This window comes from Macrotis lagotis, chromosome X (genome assembly GCF_037893015.1).
Source record: "Macrotis lagotis isolate mMagLag1 chromosome X, bilby.v1.9.chrom.fasta, whole genome shotgun sequence".
Lineage (NCBI taxonomy): Eukaryota > Metazoa > Chordata > Mammalia > Peramelemorphia > Peramelidae > Macrotis > Macrotis lagotis.
The window spans coordinates 585,187,694-585,210,574 of record NC_133666.1 but is presented as its reverse complement, the minus strand read 5'-3'; positions in this window follow the sequence as shown (position 1 = coordinate 585,210,574).

Genomic DNA, 22,881 nt, shown 5'->3' with positions numbered 1-22,881 from the left:
GAGGGGAAAAGTGACTTTCAGGGACAGAGAGGAATTAATAAGGGCTCATGGTCCAGCTAACTCACTTCCTTATGCCAGACTTTTTTGAACAGACTTGAAAGGAGACTTCCAACTCTCCCCATGCTTTGATAGACAGCTGGACTATTTGGCTATCCATGCCATTAGACCTCCTAGCTGGCAGTCTATTGCTTCAATGATGGAAAGATGGCAGCTCAAAATGAGGGTGGTGTTACTCCCAAAATTCTCTGCCTTGATTAGATTCCATTTGTAATGCTGTTTTTAGTTCTGTGCACTGGAGACCAACTGGAGTCAAGAGGAAAGTACTTAGAATGAGAAACCTGGAAATGGTATCCTATGAGCAGGATCTGACAATTTTATTTTGCTTGGAAATAAGAAGTCTTAAGTGAGTCAGTCCCAATTAGCTATATGTAGGGTTGATTCCTAAATCTATATTGGAGTGTAGAGTATTGGACACCAAAGAAACAAAAGAGAAAGGTATCTGGAGTCTTTAGATCACCATCATTAACTTAATCCAGGGTTTTTCTACATCAAGAGAATTTATAATCTGGCAGCAGTTTTGTGTTTTTGAGAGGCCAGAGAATTTACTAGTTCTCTGAGATCCTTTTCTCCTGGAATGCTTGTTCTGGTCAGGGAACTTGGGTATATAGAGTTTGAAATATTTCTTTCACAGATGGTTAACATGGGGCCATTTGGGAAGTTGGTTAATTTTCACTATCGGGGTAAAATGCATGATAATAATAGCATCCATCTCCCAGAACAGTTGTGAGTGCTAAATGAGATAATTATGAAATTAGCACAGTACCTGCACATAGTATGTGTTTAATCTACCCTTTCAACCAGCTAGTAAATGTCTGAGGCTGGATATGAACTCAGGTCCTCATTCTAGACCCAGTATTCTATTTGCTGACATATCTTAAGTTTATATATGGAGATTATTTCTGAATTTTCTCTTCCTCTTCTAGTTTCAAATTGGATTCTTCTCTAACTTTTTGTGGTATATACTTTTTTTAAGGACAAATATGATATATGAAAAAACAAAACAAAACTAAAGTCAACCACAGAACACGTTGCTATCTGTGGTTGAAAATTTGTTCATATCAGTTTTCCTTGACATAATTAAAGAATCATATTAAAAGGAATGAGAGATCTACTTTTAACATCCTGACTCCTAATAACCAGTATTTTTTTTCTTTTTTTGCAAGGCAATGGGGTTAAGTGGCTTGCCCAAGGCCACACAGCTAGGTAATTAAGTGTCTGAGGTGGGATTTGAACTCAGGTACTCCTGACTCCAGGGTCAGTGCTCTATCCACTGCACCACCTAGCTGCCCCCTTAATAACCAGTATTTTTTTTTTAACAATAAGAACTGGCAAGTCTTAGCAAGAACTGGCCTTTGTGGACATTGCCTAACAGTAGTTGGTGCTCAGGAAACACCAACCCATATCTGGTTCTCAGAGAACTGAAGATCTCCATCCCTTAGCACCATGTTTTTTCCTGAATCTTAACAGTTTAGACATGTGGTCTTTTTGTATCTATCAGTTTAATCACGTGGCTTAGCCTCTTTGCTCTAGGAAACTCAATCATCCTCTTTTCATGCTCTATTATCATTACCACATAATTAATTTTACTTTAAAGGCAGTTAGGTGGAACAGTAGTTAAGAATATTGACCTTCAAATTCCATCCTTGATACAACTAGTTATGTGATCCTGGGTAAGTCAAACAACCCTGTCTCAGTTTACTTAACTATGAAATGGGTGATAATATCATCTACTTCCCAGAATAGTTGTGAAGGTGAAATGAGATAATTATAAAACACTTAGCACAGTGAGTGCACATAGTAGGTGCTTAACAAATCCTTCCATACTCTCTTTTCTTTCTTCCCTTCTTTCCTTCTTGCCTTCCCTCCTCCCTCCTTTTTAACAGCACTTGATACATAACAAGAATAATAGATAACTTTTATATATGCTTATTAGTTCTAGGCACTATGCCATAATTATTATTATTTCATTTAACCCTCACAACAAATCTGAACAGTGGGTGCTATTATTATCCATTTTTTACAGATGAGGAAACTGAGACAAACAGAGGTTAAGTGACTTGCCCAGGTTCTTACAATTAGTAAATGTCTAAGGCTAGATTTGTACTTGGGTCTTTCTGAGTCCTAGACCAGTGCTTTATCCACTACACACCTATTCTTGAATGATTAAATGCATCCACCATCTCATTCATCCAAAGGGCTCCATTATTCCATTGATATAAAATTATTCCATCTGTGGAGAGAGAGGAAAAGTGACTTTCAGTGACAGAGAGGAATTAATAAGGGCTCATGGTCCAGCTAACTCACTTCCTTATGCCAGACTTTTTTGAACAGGCTTGAAAGGAGACTTCCAACTCTCCCCATGCTTTGATAGACAGCTGGGCTATTTGGCTATCCATGCCATTAGACCTCCTAGCTGGCAGTCTATTGCTTCAACCCCAGCTGTTTGATTCAGGACAATGGGATGAGAACTCGGAAAGTCTACACTCTGCTAAAGGGTAAGCTTAATCAAATGCACACCCAAGGGATAGAAAACTTCCTTTGTGCAACAGCCAGAAATCTTTGTGACTTTGGCCCCTGCCAAGCAACACATATTGCACTGCCCTCTGTCATTATCAAGAATGTAATATTGGAGACTGTAACTCCCCCCCACCCCCCCTTGCCAAGTCAAGTCAAGCTAGCTGCTCTCCTCACCCTTTATTTCTCCCTTCTCCCTCCACTCCCTTTATTTCTTTTCTGTCACATACATTCAATATCCCCTTTGTCTAAGCTAATAGACATGTATGAACACTGTCAAGTTGGGAAGGAATCTTAGTGACAATTAGGTTCAATCTTTTCACATTTTACAGATGAGGAAACTGAGGTCCAGAGCCTGGAAGGGACATTCCCCTGTTCAAACCCCTTAGTATTTCTCCACTGCTTTTAGGATAAATCTCCTCAGTCTGACTTGGCATCAGCCTTTTCCCATACTGGGGATGCACTCCTTCTGCACCTCTAACTCTCAGAATTCTCATGTTCCTTAGGTTTAGTTCTTGCTCTGCTCCTTACTCTGAAGGCATGCCATCATTATCCCTGTTGTTAGAACTCTATCCCTCCTCAATCTTTCTTATGTTCCCCCCCTTTTTTTTGTTTTGTTTAAGTTGGGTTCCTCCAAGAGGATTTAAACTCCTTGAGGGTAGGGGGCTCTTTTGTTTCTGTCTCTATGCCTCCTGTATATTCAGAATAGTGATTTTTTGGGGGTGGGGGAACTCAGAACATGGAGATTCCTTGTACCCATACAGATGAATAATTCATTAGCGACTTTGAGCCTTAGAGAGCTTTCAAGAGCTCTATTAAGAAATTAAGATCTGGTCATATTCCTGTGTATGTAGAAGAATATGCACTCGGGCTGTCCTAATTCCAAGTCCAGTTTCTCTATCAATTTTAAAGAATTCTGCCTTGCACACAGCAGCTGTTTAACAGATGTTTTGAATTAAATTGAAGGTGCTTCAGAACTGAGGTTGCAGAAATCTAACTCTTAGCTTTTTCCTTTACACCAGAGGCTTCAACACTCCTGAGAGGGGTCTGAATCAGATTAAAATGTCATTGTGAAATATTTATTTTTCAATTATATATAAATATATATCATTATATATTTGGTTCCAAATTCTTTCTTTTCTTCTAGCCCTTCTCCATTCAATGAGTAGGCAAAAGATACACTATACATTATACAAATGAAATCATGTAAAACATATTTCTGCATTGGCCATGTTCTGAAAAATGAAAAAGAACAGGAACAAGAAAAAAGAGAATAAATATGTAAGCCCATCAGTTCTCTCTCTGGAGGCAGAGTGTTTTGTATACCTGTTGGATAGTAGTTCCCTTTCAGATTACCTTCATGTACTCTGTATATATCTTTTATGTGTCATATTTTTCTCCTCCATTAGACAATGAGCTCCTTGAGGACAATTATTATGCTTTTGTTCTTCTTTTTAATCTCTAATAGTTAATACAGTCTGTGTCACAGAGTGAGCACTTAAAACATGCTTGTTGCTTGACCAAGATGTTAAGTAACTTGCCTATGGTCACACAGCCAGGATGAATCAGAAGTAGAATTTGAATACAAGCCTTCTTGATTCCAAAATTAGCATTCTATCAATCTTGCCATGAAATCTATCTTCGTTTGATATTTTAATACTATTGCTTGTTGTCTACATGATTATTGAGCTGAGAATCTTCATATGGAAGTCTGAGTGAATTCTCAAAATGCTACCTTCATCACTTCAAAGAATGTTAAAATTTCAAGGAATATCGGGTCAATGAAATTCTCTCTCAAACTCAAATAAAAATAGGGTCACTAAATCATAAGTAAGGATCCTTGTGGGCAACATATCAACTCAGAAAACCAAATATCAATATCGTCTATGTTTTATTGTATTTTTATTTATTTTGTTAAATAGTTCCCATTCACATTTTAATCTGGTTCAGACTGAACTCAGGAGATGGATGAATGTTTGATCCTAGTACTGTAGGTGACTCTAAGACTACAAGTCATAGAGCAGGTATTACTCTGTACTGGTGGAGGGAGGTGCCTTCTCTGGGACTTCTGTTCCAAAGAAATAATAGAATTGGTCTCCATGTCTCTAATAAAAACTAACATACCAACTTGAAGAGGCTATATATGTTCATATATACACATATGCAGACACATGTATACCCATCCCTATATAGTCTAAATTTCTCTCTATGTGTCTCTCTCTCATCCATAAATGTCTCTCTATTTAGTCTATGTTATATACATACACATAGACATTCATATACATATGCACATATATAGTTTACATGTCTATATAGTCTCTATATAAAAGTTTCTCACCCATATATGTCTCTCTATGTAGTCTTTAAATATGTCTATATAATCTGTAAATAGTTACACAGAACCTCCCACATATACACATGTAGATACATACACATATAGTCTATATATAATCTATTTATGTATCTCTCTAAAGTCTATATATTTTGCTATGTATGGACTATAGACACATGCATATCTACAACACACACAGACATATGCATATATGTGTATGCATACCCACAGGCATACATAAATGCAAATGTATGTGGTAGGGATAGGTGGTGCTGTGTAATCAAGAAGATCTAAGTTCAAATATGGATTTACTGGCTGTGTAAACCTGCCTCTATTTCCTCACCTATAAAAATGAACTGAAGAAGTAAATGGAAAACCGCTCTAGTGGTTTGCCAAGAAAACCCCAAATGGGATTATGAAGGGTAAGACAGGACTAAAACAACTGAATAACAACAATAGACTATATAGAATTATGAAGGAGAAAAGACTCTGAAAGAATTAAAAGGGTAATAAAAATAACAGGGAATTTGTGATCTATGACATGACTTCTTATTTAGGAATTATGAATTTAGGTGAAGGAAGTAAACCTGTAGCTTAGGAGAGGTGTCTGAGTTGATGACATCAATAAAAAGATAGCTTACAAAGTAGAGGAAGAAGAGGAGAGGGAAAGAGGTCCAACCTAGTGAGGATGTCCCACAGGGAACTTTGATATTCAATCATATGCCTGCTGAGTCCCTTGTTCAATGTACAATCACATCCATTGCATATGGTTCTGTGGACATAGGGTATTGGAGAGAGGATATTATGTCTTTTCGACTGAGCTTTCAAATGATGTCCCATCAGTGGGGGAGAAGTTAAGTATACTCTTCCTGTTTCCTTTTCTAAACAATCTTCAGAGGAGATTCCTGCCCAGAACAGGGGTCACCAAATCAGAAACATATTTGATTGTACTGGAGGTAGTCAGTGGGGACCTCTTCAGCTAAGAGAGAGAATAGGTCTGGTTCTTCATGTTATCTATGGAGCTTTCCTTATTATCAGTGCCTTTTTAAAGACATTCTGTTTAGGTTGCGATGTTGTAAATCAGTGGTCACAAACCCAAATAAAAATTGGACCACTAATTCACAAGCAAGTATCACTGAAGGTGCAAATGGATTTAAAAAATAAATTAACATTATATTTTTATTGTATTTTTATTTAATTTGCTAAATATTTCCCAATTACATTTTAATTTGGTTTGGGCCTCAGAAATGTTGCCATCCCGGGGTTTATTGACTGTGTTTGATACTTCTAGAAATTTTTAGGGATACCCTTCTGTCCATGAGGTACCCCTATTAAGTGAGCAGCAATATTCTAATTCACATTGTAAACTACTGAGCAAATGTACATAGTAGGCATTTAATAAATGTTTGCCAAAGAAAGCACTTAAAAATGACTTGCACCAGGTCTTTGCCTCAGAATGAAAATATAGAGAGCAGTTAACAATACCATCTTCGGATGCTATTTCCCCACCAGTTCCCCCTATGCCTCTCCCAGGTGTAGCCCAGACTTTCATATTCCATGGCTTCTTACCTCCAGTGGTCAGTCTATCACAGTAAAATCCACATGGTACCTAAGGCAGATTTCTTTCCTCTTTCCTACCTCTTCACCTCAATTGAGAGAAATGATTATTTCTTTTTTATATTGATAATCAATTGTTATTGGGAATATCCAGGACTTTTTAACCTTCCTATTTTTTCATTCTCTATTAGGTCAAATCAGCCCCTGAAGAACAGGGCTGATAATGAAACTGGATTTAACATTCTCCTTAATCTTGTTCAGATCCCATTCAAATGGGAAAGTTTAGATCTGATCAAAGGGGAAAAGGAGATTTTAAGTCTACATGAAATGAGGCACAGAAGGAATTGATTGGAGATGGATCCCCTTAGTCTAAATTGCCTTAGGTGGGGATGGTCTGAATGGTCTGAATCAAGGCCACTATCCCTTCATTAGAATAGGCCCACCTCCATTATAATATTCATTCTTCTCATTAATTTTTTTTTGACTATTACAAGGCAACAGGGTTAAGTGACTTGCTTAAGGTCACCCAGCTAAATAAGTATTAGGCATCTGAGACCAGATTTGAACTCAGGTCCTCCTGCCTCCAGGGCATTGCTCTATCTATTGCACCACCCAGCTGCCCCCTTCTCATTGTTAACCAATCAGAGTTACTAGCTGCCTGTCAGGATCAACCACTCTTCTAAGGGTATATAAGCCTCAAGAAGCCATCTTTGGTTTATGAGAGACAGTCAAATGACCATCCTTTTATTAATTATTTGCTAGCTATAATTAATAAAATGATTAATTACTCAAAAAGTATGTCTCTCAAACTTTTTATACGTCATAAGCTCATATCCCTAGACCTAAATCCTTATCCTGGTAGAAGTCAGTCCTTAAGCAGGCTAGAAGCTGCAACTAAAGGATTAGAATTTTACTATATTCAGTGTGTCCCAAGGTTGGCTTTCTCCCCAGGTGACCATATTCCAGTTTAGCCTCCTTCTTCAGGAGAGTGGCTACTTTCCAGAGGCACAAAATTGCTGGCTATAGTTCTGACTTTGATAGTGGAAAACTACGTTTCATACACTGAGCCTCAATAAATTTTCTCAACAGAGATTTTTTTCTTAAGGGGAGGGAGAATTTATTTTTAATTTATGTGGGGAACTCCTACCTTGGGAATTTCCTCCATCAGATGCTAAACCACACTGAAAATAATTAGATAATGTTTCTAAAATATCAGATTAACATATCTAATTAATATATCTCTAATATCTTTATGATTATAAAAGATTGAGATATCTAATAGATATTTCTAAAATACTTTGAAAATCTTAGTACTATATAAATATTTCTCATTATTAATGTGTTCTTTTATTATTCTATTTATAAACATTCAGACATTGTTGATCAGATGTCATATAATTCAACACTACATAATTTTATGGGTCAGAAGTTTTCCTCTCTGTGTCCTCTTCCTAGGGTGTGATAATAAATGTGTAACAACCAAATTTTTGAAAAGGCAGCACACACCTTAACCTGTATTATTTTTCCATCACTTTTTGAAGCCTAGAAATCAGCAAAACTACAAATCACACCCTGATTTGAAGCATTTGCTTATTTCCAAGATATAAATATTCAAACTGAAAATTGAATAATCAGACTCCAGAGTCCAACTACTGTCTTATTTAAGAATGGCATTTCAGATCCTTCACAACTGTGCCTTGATTTGCCTTTCTTATCCTGTCATTCATTATTCACTTTCTAGCCTCCTTGTTGTTCTCTACAGAGCACTCTGTCTTCAGTCTCCATGCTTCTTCATTTTCACTTCTTGGAATGCCTTGCTTGTTTTAATACTCAAATACCACCTTCTAAATGAAAACTTTCCTGACAGCAGCTAGGTGGTACAATGGATGGAGACCTGGAATTGAAGTTGGAAAGATTTGAGTTCAAATCCAACCTCAGACACTTAATAGCTATGGGACTTTGGCAAACCACTTAACTTCTGTTTGCCTCAGTATCCTCAATGATAAAATAGGGATAATAATAGCTAATAATAGCTTCTATCTCCAGCGTTGGTATGAAGCTTTTTTTGCCTGGCACATAATAGGAACTTTATTGATACATACAGAAATTGTCTTCTCTTCTAGAATATAAACAGGATCTATTTTATTTTTTCTTTGTATCTCTAGAGCCTGGAAAGGAGAATAAATACCTGTTAATTGATTGTTTTCCCCAAGGGGTGATTTTGATGCACTCCTTGAATTTCTCTTACAAAATTGCTTGTATCACTTCCCCTGTATCATTTTGATCATGCTCTTCTCATATTCAGGAATCAATAATGATTTAATATTGTCTATTGCATAAAATTAATATTATCTATTACATTGACAAGGACTATTTTTGCTTTAGCACTCATAGAATTAATTAAATGCTTGTTGATTGGTTGATTGATTTTGACAACTGGTTAAGGTCATTCAATAATTACCTACAAGGCAAATCTTTCTAAATATCAGCTTTCATAGTTCTAACACTGAGGAATCAAAGAATATTATAGATGAGAGCATTTCTGAGGCCATTAAGTCTAATCTAGGCTTGAACAGCAATACTACTTCTAGATCTATATCCAAAGATGGTTAGGAAAAAAGGAGAAAATTCTGTATATTATGATATTTTTGGCAACTTTCTTTGTGGTGTCAAAGAACTGGTTCAGGAAATTTTTATAAAACATCCTTGGTAAGAGAATGCCCTTCTTCCCCTTGAAGACCACCAGGAATGGGAACCTCATTATTTTAGATCTAAACTTCTCTCAGCCCTTGCTCCAAGTTCTGTCCTCTAAGGTCAAGAAGAAAAAAACCTAATCCCATTGTCACATGCTAGTCTTCAAATAATGAAGAGAGTTATCATGTCCCCTCAATGGTTTTCTTTCTCAGACTGAATATTCCCAGTTTCTTCAATTGATTTTCAATTGATCTTTCAGTGTCTGTCTTGGATGCTCTTCTCTAGACCCACTTCATTTTTTCCATTTAATTCCCAAAATATGTTACCCAGAACTGAGTTCCATTTGCCAGATGTGGTATGACTGGAGCAGACCTTGCTGGCAGCCTTTAAGAAAAAGGTCACAAAATCCTGGGCAATAATGCAATTTATACAATTTATATAATTGGTAGCTCTAAAATGGCCTTTAAAGTCTTTTTTGACTCAGAAGTTCTGTGATTCCAGGAGGACAAAGTATTATCCCCTCACCATTTTGGACAATAGTAATGCCCATAATATCTAATAAATCAAAAGGCATTATTTAACTAAGTAAAGTTCAAGAGGTACTAATAACTATAGCAACCATATTTATCTGAAGGATGCTATAAAGGAATGTATATTGGTCATTTTATTTTAGTTTATAGAAGACTTCTACCTGTCAATACCTAGGAACTCATCATTCATCAGTATGCATCATGAAATGAATGAGTCATCTGTTATCCATGATTGACAATATGAGCATGGTGGTTAAACCACAAGCAGATAATTGAGAATGGAAATGGAAAATTGTGGAAAACCAAGGCACTTACTGGCCATTGAGTTTAAGGCCAAGATTTGCCAGACTGAATTCTATTTTAACATTTCTACTGGCTTCCTCTTTGCTCTTTGGCAAGCTACTTTAGCCTGCTAATAACTCAGTCTCTCTTCCTCCCAGGTAAGACTTAGAATTTTTGAGTTGGTAAGGAACTTTAGCAGCCATAAAGTTCAACCAATATTCCACTATCACATACCTGGCAAATGATCATCTAGTCTTTGCTCAAAGGCCTCCAAGGGGATGGAACCTATTACTTTTTGAGGTAGTCCATTTCATTGTTAGATACCACTTACTGTGTTGTTACTATTTAGTTGGGTTTGACTCTTGTTTTTTTTAACCCATTTGGGGTTTCCTTTGCAAAGATATTGGAATGTTTTGACATTTCCTTCTCTATCTTATTTTTTTTTACATAAGAGGAAACTTGAGGCAGATAGGTTTAAATGACTTGCCTAGGGTCATATAACTAGTAAGTGTTAGAAGCCAGATTTGAACTCAGAAAGATGAGTCTTTCTGACTCCAGGTCCAATATCCATCCCTATGCCCACCATATCCACCTCTTACTATAAGGAAGTTTAAAGAGGTAAGTACAATAGTTTTTACCTTTGAAATTATCATTTACCAAAAAAGGGAGCAAGAAAAACAAAGTTATACTACCAATATCACATGTTACAAATGTACCTGGAGATTCACATTTTTCTCCCATTTGTGGAAGAAGGTAAGCTTTGATTAAATGCCACATCCTCTTAGATATCTCTGCCTCAAAAGTACAGTTTTTTTTTTATTTTAAGCATCCAGAGGCAGCTGTTCTTGCCATCACTCATCATTGTGTACTTGGCTAGAAGAGGGTCATGGGGTAGTGATTTCTTCTTTATACTATTATGAGTGCTGCCAAAATCACCAGTCTGCCTGGGGAGGTGGGATGTAAGCAGGAAGGAAGAACAATTTGTTCTTTTCAAAAAGCCTCTCCATCCTCTCCCTCCTATATATGTTTTTGGTCATTTGGTTGATCCCATTGACTGACTCTGAAGGAAATTCCCTGCAATTTCAAAAGTGGAATGGGTTACATCAGAAGGTGGCAGGTTTTTCCCCACTTGAGGTCTTCAGGTGGACACTGGATGACCATTCCTTAGACATGTTACTCTATAGGGAATTCTTTGTCAGGTACAAGTTGGATCAATGATCTCTGAGCTTCCTTCTAATTCTGAGATTATATGGTTTTGTGAAGGAATGGAATTCAAGTGGAAGTACTTATGAGGGGAGAGACTCAATGGATATTATAGCTACTTCTATTATTTGAAGGCATAGTGGGTAGAGAAGAGATTAGAGTTGTTCTACCAAGTGCCAAAAGACAGAACTGGGAATATAGCTTAGAGAGAACCTTAATATTTTTTCATTTTAAAAATTACATGTAAAGATTGTTTTCAATATTCATTTTTGTTAAATTCTGAATTCCAAAGTTTTCTTCCTCTCTCCCTTCCTCCCTTCTTCCCAAGACACCAAGCAATCTGATATAATTCATATATATGCACAGTCATATTACACATATCTCCATATTAATCATGTTGTAAAAGAACAAAGGGGAAAAACCACAAGAAAGAAAAAAAAACAAAAACAAATTAAAAACATGAAAAATTATATCCTTGTGTCTGCTTTAAGACTCCATAGTTTTTTTCCTGTTGATGTGATGGCATTTTTCATCACAAGTCTTTTAGAATTGTCTTTGATCACTATATTGCTGAGAAGAGCCAAATCTATCATAATCATTTCACAAAGTTGCTTGTACTCACTTCATTCGGTATTAATTCATGTAAGTCTTTCCAGTTTTTTTTGAAATTCACCAGCTCATCATTTCTTAGAGCAGAATAGTATCCCCTTACATTCATATATCATAACTGGTTCATCCATCCCCCAATTGGTGGGCATCCACTCAATTTCCAATGTTTTGCCACTACAAATAGGGCTGCTATAAATATTTTTGTACATGTGAATCTTTTCACCTTTTTAATGATCTCTTTGGGATATAGACCTTGTAGTGGTATTGCTGTTTTAAAGGGTAGGCACAGTTTTATAGCCCTTAGGACACAGACTTAAATAGCTTTCCAGAATGGTTGGATAAGTTCACAACTCAACCAGCAGTTCATTAGTGTCCTAGTTTTCCTACATTCCTTCCAAATTTTATTATTTTCCTTTTCTGCCATATTAGCCAATCTGATGGGTATAAGGTGCCACCTCAGAGTTGTTTTAATTTAACATTTCTCTAATCAATAGTGATTTGGAGTCAAGACAGATGCCAGTCAAGACTGTATTGGGCTTAGAAATTGCTTGTGCAGCTGGGACCTGTACAGATAAAGAGACTATCCTATTATCCTATTTTTAAAATTTTTTATTTATTTAAGACAATGGAGTTAAGAGACTTGCCCAAGGTCACATAGCTAGGCAATTATTAAGTGTCTGAGGTCACATTTGAACTCAGGTACTTGTGACTACAGGATCACCTAGCTGCCCCATATGCTACTTTTTTTTAGGTTTTTGTAAGGCAAATGGGGTTAAGTGGCTTGCCGAAGGCCACACAGTTAGGTAATTATTAATTGTCTGAGGCCGGATTTGAACTCAGGTATTCCTGACTCCAGGGCCGGTGCTCTATCCACTGTACCACCTAGTTGCACCCCCCCCCACCCCATTCTATCTTTATAGTCAAGAAGTTACTCCAGGGGAAAAAATAAAGCTTTTGCCATCACCTTGCTCCTCCCCTTCAGGAGGGGTTTTGTCCTTTTTCCCACCTTTATTAAATCTTTCCCCTCCCATGTGACATCCCTTAGTATTATTAAATAAATGTCTTCTTTGTAAACTTGAAACATGATAGATGATTTTTAAATATCTTATTTATGCCATTTACTATGTACCAGTTACCCCGTTTACTACTTTACAATTATGTCATTTAATTCATATAACAATCTTGGGAAATAGGTGCTATTTATTGATCACATTTTACATATGAGGAAACTGAGGCAATCAGAGGTTAAGTATTTGCCTAAGATGACACAATTATTAAGTGTCTGAGGCCAGAATGGATTTCAGTTCTTCTTAACCTTAGGGCATCTAAGTGGCAAAGTGGATAGAGTACCAAACCTGACTGGAGTCAGGAAGATTCATCTTCCAGAGTCTAAAGTCACTTCACTCTGTTGATCTTGGTATCCTCATCTGTAATCTACTCCAGTATCGTTGTTAAGAAAATCCAAAAAAGGGGGAAGCTAGGTGGTGCAGTGGATAGAGCACCGGCCCTGGAGTCAGGAGTACCTGAGTTCAAATCTGGTCTCAGACACTTAATAATTACCTAGCTGTGAGGCCTTGGGCAAGTCACTTAACCCATTGCCTTGCAAAAAAAAGGAAGAAAATTCAAAATTCTGTCACAAAGAGTTCAACATAACTGAAAAATGGCAACAACAACAACTTCTTAACTCAGGTGTAGTGGTCTCTCCATTACATCACCTAATAATAGTAAAAATAGACATTACTAGCTAGCATTTATATTGTACTTTAAGTTTTGCAAATGAGATTTGACATATCATTTGACTCATAACAACAAGAGCTTTTGTAATTATTGCTATTTTACAAGTAGGGAAATTGAGATTTTTATTAAATGACTCATCCAGGGTCATTAAAACATCATAGTTGAATGTCTACAATATTGCTGTTACTGTGTAAATTGTTCTGTCTCTGTTCAGTTCACTTTCCATTAATTTAAATGCTTTACATGAGGACATTTACATTTAGTTTCAACTCAGAAAAAAATTATTAAAAATGTTCTGGCCTATGCAGTAGGAATATAAGAATAAAATGAAGAGCCCTTGAATAGATGAGATATGGACACACAAAACTTTAAGACAAATTATGTAAGACTATATTGAATGGGAATGATCTTATTAAAAAGGAGACAAGGCTGGTAATATTACAGCAGGGTTTAGCTGATTCCCACTTCCCTCATCTCTAAAATGAGGGAAATCAAAAATATGATCTACTAAGTCCCTTCTGGTTCTTAAAAATTTCTATTTCAAGTTTCCTTCCTTCAGGAAACTTACAGGTTGCAATGGTAATGGGATGCTACAGACTCACAAGAAATTAAATAACAGTGGAAGACATGAATTTAATTCAATTTCATAGAAAAATGACAAATTCCAATGCTCTCTGTCTTGGGGTCTAGAGTAATATATTAAGTTCTGGGAGTCACATTTTCAGACGGACAAGCAAAAGAGTGGATAGAAAAGAGAGATCCAGATTGTGAAGGGCTTTGAGCCCATGCCATATTAAAGGCTGTTTGAAGGTACTGGGAAAGTTTAACTTGGAGAAGGAAAATTTGGAGACTGAGAATGATAGATGTCTCCATGTATTTGAAGAACTATATGTGAAGAGGGATTAGTTTTCATCTACTTGTACCAAAAGAGTAGCCCTAGAAGAAATAAATGGAAGTTATTTCAAAGAGGAAAATTTGGGCTTTATGCTAGGAAAGAAAATCATCCCCTCCCTCACCCCAAAAAACCAAACCCCAAACAACAGAAGTCAAGTTACTTAATTAAAGCTATCCCAAAATGACTAAGTCTGACTTAGGAGAAAGTGTGTTCTCCCTCATTTGAGTAGAGTCTGGATGTCCCAATGTAGGAAGTATAGTAGAGAAAATTCATTTTTCTGGTAGGTGTTGAATTAGATGGGTTCTAAATTCTCTTTCTGGTGTGAAATTCTGTGAAAAAATTGGTAGACCACTACATGGGAATAGGGAAGAGGACAGTTACCTGTAATAGTTTGTATTGTTTTCTCTAATTATTTCTTGTGAACAAATCTTACCTTTTCAGCTGGATTGTAAAAACTTTGACTACATAAAAGGAATCAATAAATCCTTGTTGATTGAGTAGAGAGAAAAAATGAAGTAAGCACTTGTAGCAAGCATCAGTAGCATTAAGTAGGTCCTTCATAGAGGTGCTGGGATAGGGATTTAGAAATTTTAAATACTCCGCATATAATATTCATATTCTGTGTTGTTGCTCAATCATGTCTTACTCTCTGTGACAACTTGGACCATGGCACACCAATTGTCCATGGGGTTTTCTGGACATGTACTGGAATGATGTGCCATTTCCTGCTCCAGTGGTTTAAAGTAGACAGAGATTAAGTGATTTGCCCAGAGTCACATAGCTAGTAAAAGTGCTCAGGTCCTTCTGACTCTAGGTCTGGTACTTTATCTACTCAGCCATCAATTGTCTCCTCATGTTATATATGTTATATTATATATGAAGGACTTACAGGATGCTGCTGACAAGAGGAAGCTTGGCCCTCAAGCAGATACATTTCCTTCTCTCAGATCACTGTCTACAAGTCTACCAAAGACAGGCATTTTGATACCATGGAAGCAGTCTTGGTTTCTGAAGTCAGAGGTTCAAATGTCAATAATGCAATTTATTATTTGTGTGATTTTTGACTAATTCCTTTTACATCCTTCAACCTTACTTTTCATATTTGTTACAAAATTAAGAGATTGAAAAATCCTTTTCAATTCTAAATACATAATACCATCACTGGCAAATTGAAGAACAAAGAAGGAAAAGGCAGACTGGGGCCAGAGGTAGGGAGGGTTCCTTCTAGATTGAATCTTGGCATTCTGACTGGTCGCAACTTTCTCTCCATTTACTGAGGAAGAGGGTATCTTAGAAGATCCTAGGGTTTTTTCCCTTCTTAGTTCTGTTGATCCAGCTCAAGTCAAACCCCACAGGTCCGGGACTACTAGTTCAAACATTTGAATGAAAAATCTCCATTTTTAATGGATATTTCAATACAGTTGTTCACACATTATCTAAAGCTTGAAAAGGCTCAGGACCAAAGTGGAGATTGCTCAAACAGGATGGAACAGAATCTTGGGGGATTTTCTGGGAGAGACTTCAGATAGCCAAAAGTAAATCCTCTCTGATCTGTTTAGAGGAGCTAGAGAAAAAGCTCAAAGTCTGGACTCACAGGGAGCTGCTGACAAGTGGAGACTTGGCCTTGAGCAGATGTACTTCCTTTTCTAGCTCCTGCCTTGCCAGCTGTTCTGAACAATGCCCTTCTGATGACTCAAGTCAAGGTAGTGGAATAGGCAAGCTGGGCTGATTAATAATCCCCTCCCCAATCCCCTAAGAATGGATGGAAGTGAATGTTAGGTGGGCCTGAAAGATAGGCAAAGTCTCTTAACTGCTCATGAAGTGGTTTCCTGATGTAACTGCTGCCACATGTGAGGGTATTGAAAACATCTGGGCTTGGGATAGAAACTTATGCTCAAAGGAGAAAGTAGAAAGGGACCTGCACAACAGGGGTACTGTTTTTCATCAAATGTTAAGCCACACATTTTCAAATGTTTTGAGTTAAGAGAGGATGCTTAGAAGATTTCAAACAGGGCTATACTCAGTTTTCATTAGTTAGTTAATCACAGAATATTGTTGTTACTCAACTTGCCTGTCCCTCTTTTCCTTTTTTTCCTATCTCATCCCATCTCGTCCCATCCCATCCAACTGCATTGTATTCTATCCCTTTCTTTCCCCTCTCCTTTCCTCTTTCTTTTCCTCCCTTCCCTTGCTCTTCCTTTCCTTTTTCTCTCCATTCACTTCCCTTCTCTGTTCCTTCCCTTCCCTTCTCTCTCCTTTTTACCCTGTTCTTCTCTCTCCTTCATTCTTCTCCTCTCTCCTTCCCTTCTCTTATCTCCCCCTCTTTCCCCTCCTTTCTATATCCTCCTTTTCTATCCCTCTATACATCCCATTCCATCCCATTCACTTTTAATCTGTAATTTGGTCCTTTTCCTTTTATATAATTGACCTACAGAACCACATTTAATAAGGAAATTCCTGCCCTAAATGACTCTTTTAATGCTCTATTGGGCAAGATTGAAGGGTTTTTTTAAGGGTATGAGGAGTTGTGATTTTATTAGAGTAGGAGGTGTCCTGGGTGAAAATTCTCTCCATCAATTATTTTCATAACAAGTATTGTTGCAAACACTGTGTTCAAGAATGTTTCAGAGGTAATACTTGAATATTATCTTTGAGGCTGGTCCTTGATCCACTCAGTCATCCTGCATTTCCACAGAAATAGAATTTTAGAGCTAGAAAAAATCTTAGCAGTCACTTACTCTAACCACATTCCTCTTCCCTCTTTACAAATGAGAATTCCCTGAATTGGGAAGTCACATAAGACCATTGGGAAAAAAATTTCTTAGAGTTTTCTGTCATCACTTCAATACTGCTTCTTTCCCTTCTGCTTCCAAAAAAAAGGATTCAAGGACCTGGGAACATCTTCACTTAGTTATCTTGTTGAGACCATATAGACCCTGAAGCATGAAAAGATTCAAATCCATTCACTCTCTTTCCCTCTCAATTATAGGAAAATACAAGCTTGGAAAACATGCAAATCTGAGACTGCCATGAAGTGCTGGGCCAAGTCTTATGCAGACTCTAGGATAACCATTATTATGGTGTGTATTTTGAGGAACCCCTGCAAAGGTCTTCATGATCCCAAATCTCTTCCTTCCCCATCCTGCTATGTTACCTGAAAACTTCACCTTGTTGTTGTGATTATTCAATCATTTCATTATTATCATATTCTTCATGACCTTATTTGGGATTTTCTTGGTAAAGTTCCTGGAATGGTTTGCCATTTCTTTCTCCAGTTCATTTTACAGATGAGGAAATTGAGGCAAACAAGACACAGCTAGTGTCTGAGGATGCATTGGAATTCAGAAAGATGAGTCTTGACTCTAGGCTTAGCATTCTATCCATTTCATCACCTTCTGCCCAATATTCATCTTACTCCCTCCCTTTTGGTATTATATTAAAGATACATCTAAAAATAAAACCTCTGTTAGGAAGAATGCCATCATCATGTTTACACATAGAGAGCACTTTAGATTGTACCAAGAGCTTTCCTCACAACAACCCTCTGATGGAGGTGGCATCATTTATTATCTCCATTTAATAGCCCAGGGACCTGAGACACAGTAAGGTTTAGTAACTTGCCTGGACTCATACAGTTAAATGCTAGAACTATTATCTGAATTTCAGTCTAGTGCTGTGTGACCTCAAGGAAATTGTTTAACATCTCTTGGCTTCAGTTTCTTCATCCATAAATTGAAGATAATAATAATAATAGTAATAATCATAATAATAGCACCTAATTCATAGTGCTATTGTGAAAATTAAATGATGTAATATATTGTATATAAGGTGCTTTGTCAACCTTAAAGTATTAGAGAAATGTTGGCTATTAGAGCTATCATTATTACAACCTATGGCATAGCTTTTCTGCTGATTTGTAGATCCTTGAATCTATGTTCAGTCTGTCTGTGGCTCCTGCTATAGACATTGCCATCAGTTGATCTGAAGACCATATTTGGCTGGTGTTGGGAAGTCCTCTAGGTCCCTGAAGTTTACAAAGCCTTCCTTGGGGATTTGGAAGGAGACAGAGGAGCAGACTGAGGCTCAGGATTCTTACCTAATCTCAGAGAGTTAATTGTAATTCTGTTTTCTTTACCCTTTCTCAAGTATTGAAATCTTTTTCTATTTTATAAAAGGCTAATGGGGAATGATTAAATTCTTTACCCAATGTGAAAAGACTTCCTTTCTGATATCATTTCAATTTATTCAATGGCTGTCAAAGATCAATGTTAAATTGATCAAAGACTTTTTTCAAATTTTGTCAAAAATTTTTGTTTCCCCATAGCATCTAACATCATTGAATAACTATTTGTCTGATTAATTGATCATTTAACATGAAAATATGAACAGAATAGTGCAACTTCATCTACAATCCTTGAAAAACCAACTCAAATCACCTGCTTTAGCTAATATTTCTATTTTCATTTTTTGAAGTACAGGACCCTGCCTGGAGATTGGTGAATCAGGGAGATTGCCTTGAGTAAGGGGACCTTTCCTGGGGAATGGCTGCATCATGAGTAAAAGAGTAGTTTTTAGAGGAAAATAGGAACCTTGTAATTTGTGCTAAAAAAGACCTGAAGCTCCTATTAACCAAAGAAATCTGTCAAACTCTTTTTCTACCTGTCCTGATTTTGCCCCCTCCCCTATCATCTTCCTCCCTCTCACCAAAAAAAAAAGGAAAAATAAGAGGTGGGATGCTCTTGATACCTTCTACATGCCTTCAGGTTTCAGGTCACTCTTTGCCTTTCACGTTCAGTTTAGGATCATGGCAAGAAGCAGCAACAAGTTAGATGGGAAAAAATTCTGTATTTAGACTCAGAGAAGACCTGAGTTTGAATCCTGATTTTGAAACTTACTAATCTTTGTGAGTCCGTTTTCTCATCTATACAAAGAGGATGAAATTTATATATTATTTACTTTCCAGAGAGTCTTCCCAGTTGGAGTTCCTTACTATTTAATCACCAGTCTGATTCTCAATAAATGAAATACTATACCTAATAGACTTTACAAAATTTTAATTGCTTGGTAATAAATATCACTTATTATTATCATCACAAGTGATCCCTTGCAACACTTCTGTGAGGTAGGCACCAGAAGAATTAATCATCTCAGTTTTACAGATGAAGAAAATGAAGTTCAGAGAGGTTATATGACTTCTAGATAGTCATACAACTAATAGACGTCAAAGGAAGAATTTGAACCTAGTCCAATGCATTTTCCTCTAAACCACACTAAACCACAGAGTCAGGGTAAATGAAACCAGCTTCCTTATCAGCAATATTGACTGTCTTCAATTAATTTATATGTTATCTTTAAGCTTTAGCTTATCAGAAAATATGTTAAGCAGTTTCCTACTTAATCACAAAGGTATCAGGAAAGGGATATAGAATTAGTGACACTGTTAGTCTATTTAATATAGGTAGACTTGAAAGAATCTAAAATGATCAGTTAAGAACAATAAGATGTATGCAATTTGGAAATATTATTGTGGGGAGGAATCATAGGCTGCATTGAACAGGACTGACTGCTGATTGGATTTACTGTCTCTATTGGACTCTGGAGAATTGACTGAAGAGACAAGATAAGGATGTAATGGAGGAAGATTGGAGGAGAGATCATACATGGAAAACCCAACTCTGTTTCTGAGTAGTCTGGTTTCAGTGCCTAATTTTATGAGGCATTTACTGCTATTTTGCATCAGACCCTGTGATGAGTTGCTTATTTAGAATAACAACCCACATCCCCACTGGCAATCTTGAATGAGTCAGACAGTGTACACTCATTGTTGAACAAAGACAAGCCAGTTAGTTCCCTGGGTATTTGTCTCCTGAAAGGAACTATGCCAAGGAACACAGGATTCCAAAGCACCTTTCATTTTCATTAGAAGAGAGGTGGCTGTGCCAAAAAAATGGAGGAAATGTTTTAAGATTCGAGTGACAGATTTTAAATGAATTTTTCCATTTTTTGTTTTGCATGATGATCTTTTAGAAATGTGGCTTATATAGTTGGTTGGTTTGACTGAATGACTAATCCTCATTAGAGGACTTTTTGCTGGAGTCAACAAGCTATGAATTGAATTTTTCTTTGTGAAGATACATCCAAAAGTCTTGCAGACTGCATCAGACAACTCAAGAACCATTTTCCACCTCCATTCCTGCTGTCTTCTGATCCTAAGCTCCTTAAGGGCAGAGACTATCCTTTGTTTCTTTTTGAATCCCCAGCACAGTCTGGCTTATATAAGTTGTTGAAAGAATATTGATTGATTGATTTTGGAGATTCCTCTTAGTGGACTATTTTATTGATTGATGGATTGAGCTTAAAATTTTCATTTGAGGACATGCATAAGTTTGCCATGCTCACTTCTCACCTGGCTTCATTCCTGATTCTCCCTCCCCATTCTTTACTGTATGATTGACCTCCATTAGAATATAAACTTTTTGAGGGTAAGGACTTTCTTTCTTTTTGTGCCTCAGTTCTATGCATAGTAGTTGTCTAGTAAATATTTAATAAATGCTGTTTTTTAAGAAAAGGTAAAGGAAGAAGAAATAAAATAATAAAAATTCCATCTAATGTATAAGCATTTCCTCATGAACTTTCAGAGACTGATGTTCTCGATTGCATATTACCAAATATTACAACTCTATATTTAGATGATCATTTCCTACTATTGGAACATTCTCACCAAGGCTGAATACAAGAAGATATCCTGAACTTGGAAATTTGATGGTCCTATTGACATCTTCTGTTGTTCAATCTAATAAGTAGATGATTTTAGTGACTGACTTAGAGAAGGGCTAATAATCTAAATAAGCATAAATATTGGATGCCAGTGAGCCAAATTAGCACAGTCCTATTTAAATAATGTCCCATAAAATACAGACTGAGGTTCTGATGCTGACCCTTTGATCCTATATTTGCATTGACTAGGGCAAAGGACAAGCTAAATACTTAAAAAAAAACGTAGGGAAAGAAGATAAACTTAGAGATCAGGTTTCAATTTTTTTATTGATATTTATACAATAGAACCATTAGAATTATGTTCTAATTAAGGGTTAATATCTCAATTGATTTATCCTTCTGTTGTCATATCTATCTACTTGACTTAAGTTCTTTTGCCCACAAGAAGAATTAGTGCCTATTAGAAAATCACATTATGTTTGGAGTTAATGAGTTCAGGTGCAGTGTGAGCACTGACATGCTGTACTAGAAAAATTTAAAGTACTTTCTTGGCAAAAGATAATATGTTTGTTATGCAATGACAATGCTAGATGGGTTCAAAAAAGTTTATCACTAGAGGGTTGACTGAAATATTTTTCTTTTTTCTGGGTGTGGGAGTTAAAGAAACTCATGAAACTGCACTATGATGTGGAGGGAAGATATTGTTTTGTACTGTATAAAGGATAAGCTTTGGAATCAGGAAGAACTGGGTCCAATTCTTGTGTCTGACAAATTCTAACTGTATTACCAATGGTTGTTGGGTGACAAGACTTAAGATGTATTGACAATCCCTGGATAAATGTGGGGAAAAGTTTTTTTTTTTTTAACTCTCGGTGCTCTAGACAGCTTTCTAATCAAGGCTATAAGTTACAGGTTTACATCAAGTGGAAGGAATTTTCCTCCTAGGAAATCTGCATTTCTTTCCTTCATGCACTTTATGTTCCAGCTCAATGGGTTGTATGATTTAAGTCCCATTTCTATGCCTCAGCAAAGTCTTCTCATTCTGGAATGCTCTTCCTTACCTTCCTCTCTTAGGATCTCTAGCTTCCTTCTTTTTTTTTTTTTTTGGCAAGGCAATGGGGTTAAGTGGCTTGCCCAAGGCCACACAGCTTGGTAATTATTAAGTGTCTGATGTTGGATTTGAACTCAGGTAGGTACTCCTGACTCCAGGGCAGGTGCTCTAACCACTGCGCAACCTAGACTCCCCCTTCTAGCTTCCTTCAAAGCTCAACTCAAGGACTGCTTCCTAGCTAAGCTCTTTTCTGATACAGTCAGTCAACATACATTTCATCAGTCAGTCAAATACCATATAGATATGGGACACATTCAATTCAGAGATTTTGAAGTTATCTAAAAGTTGAACAATTATCTCTCTATTTGGATCACTGGAATATGCATTGTCAGCTGATTTGAGCAGATGGATTTCATCCCAGGCTATTTCATTGTAATGTTCAGGACTCTTAATGACTTTTATTGCCACAAAATTCTTCCCCTGAATGTCCCATGATAGCCTTAATGTTGAAAAATATCCACAATCTAGCTTTCAGATCATAAGGTATCTGCCATTGAACAGTTATCCAATTTTTACAAGAATATAACTTCCTTTGCAATCATTAGCATCCTCCTATTTATCATCATCTGCTCTAAGACATTATTCTTGTTTGCTATACAGATTTTCTATCCTGTATGGTGGTAACTTAGGTAGTTAGAAG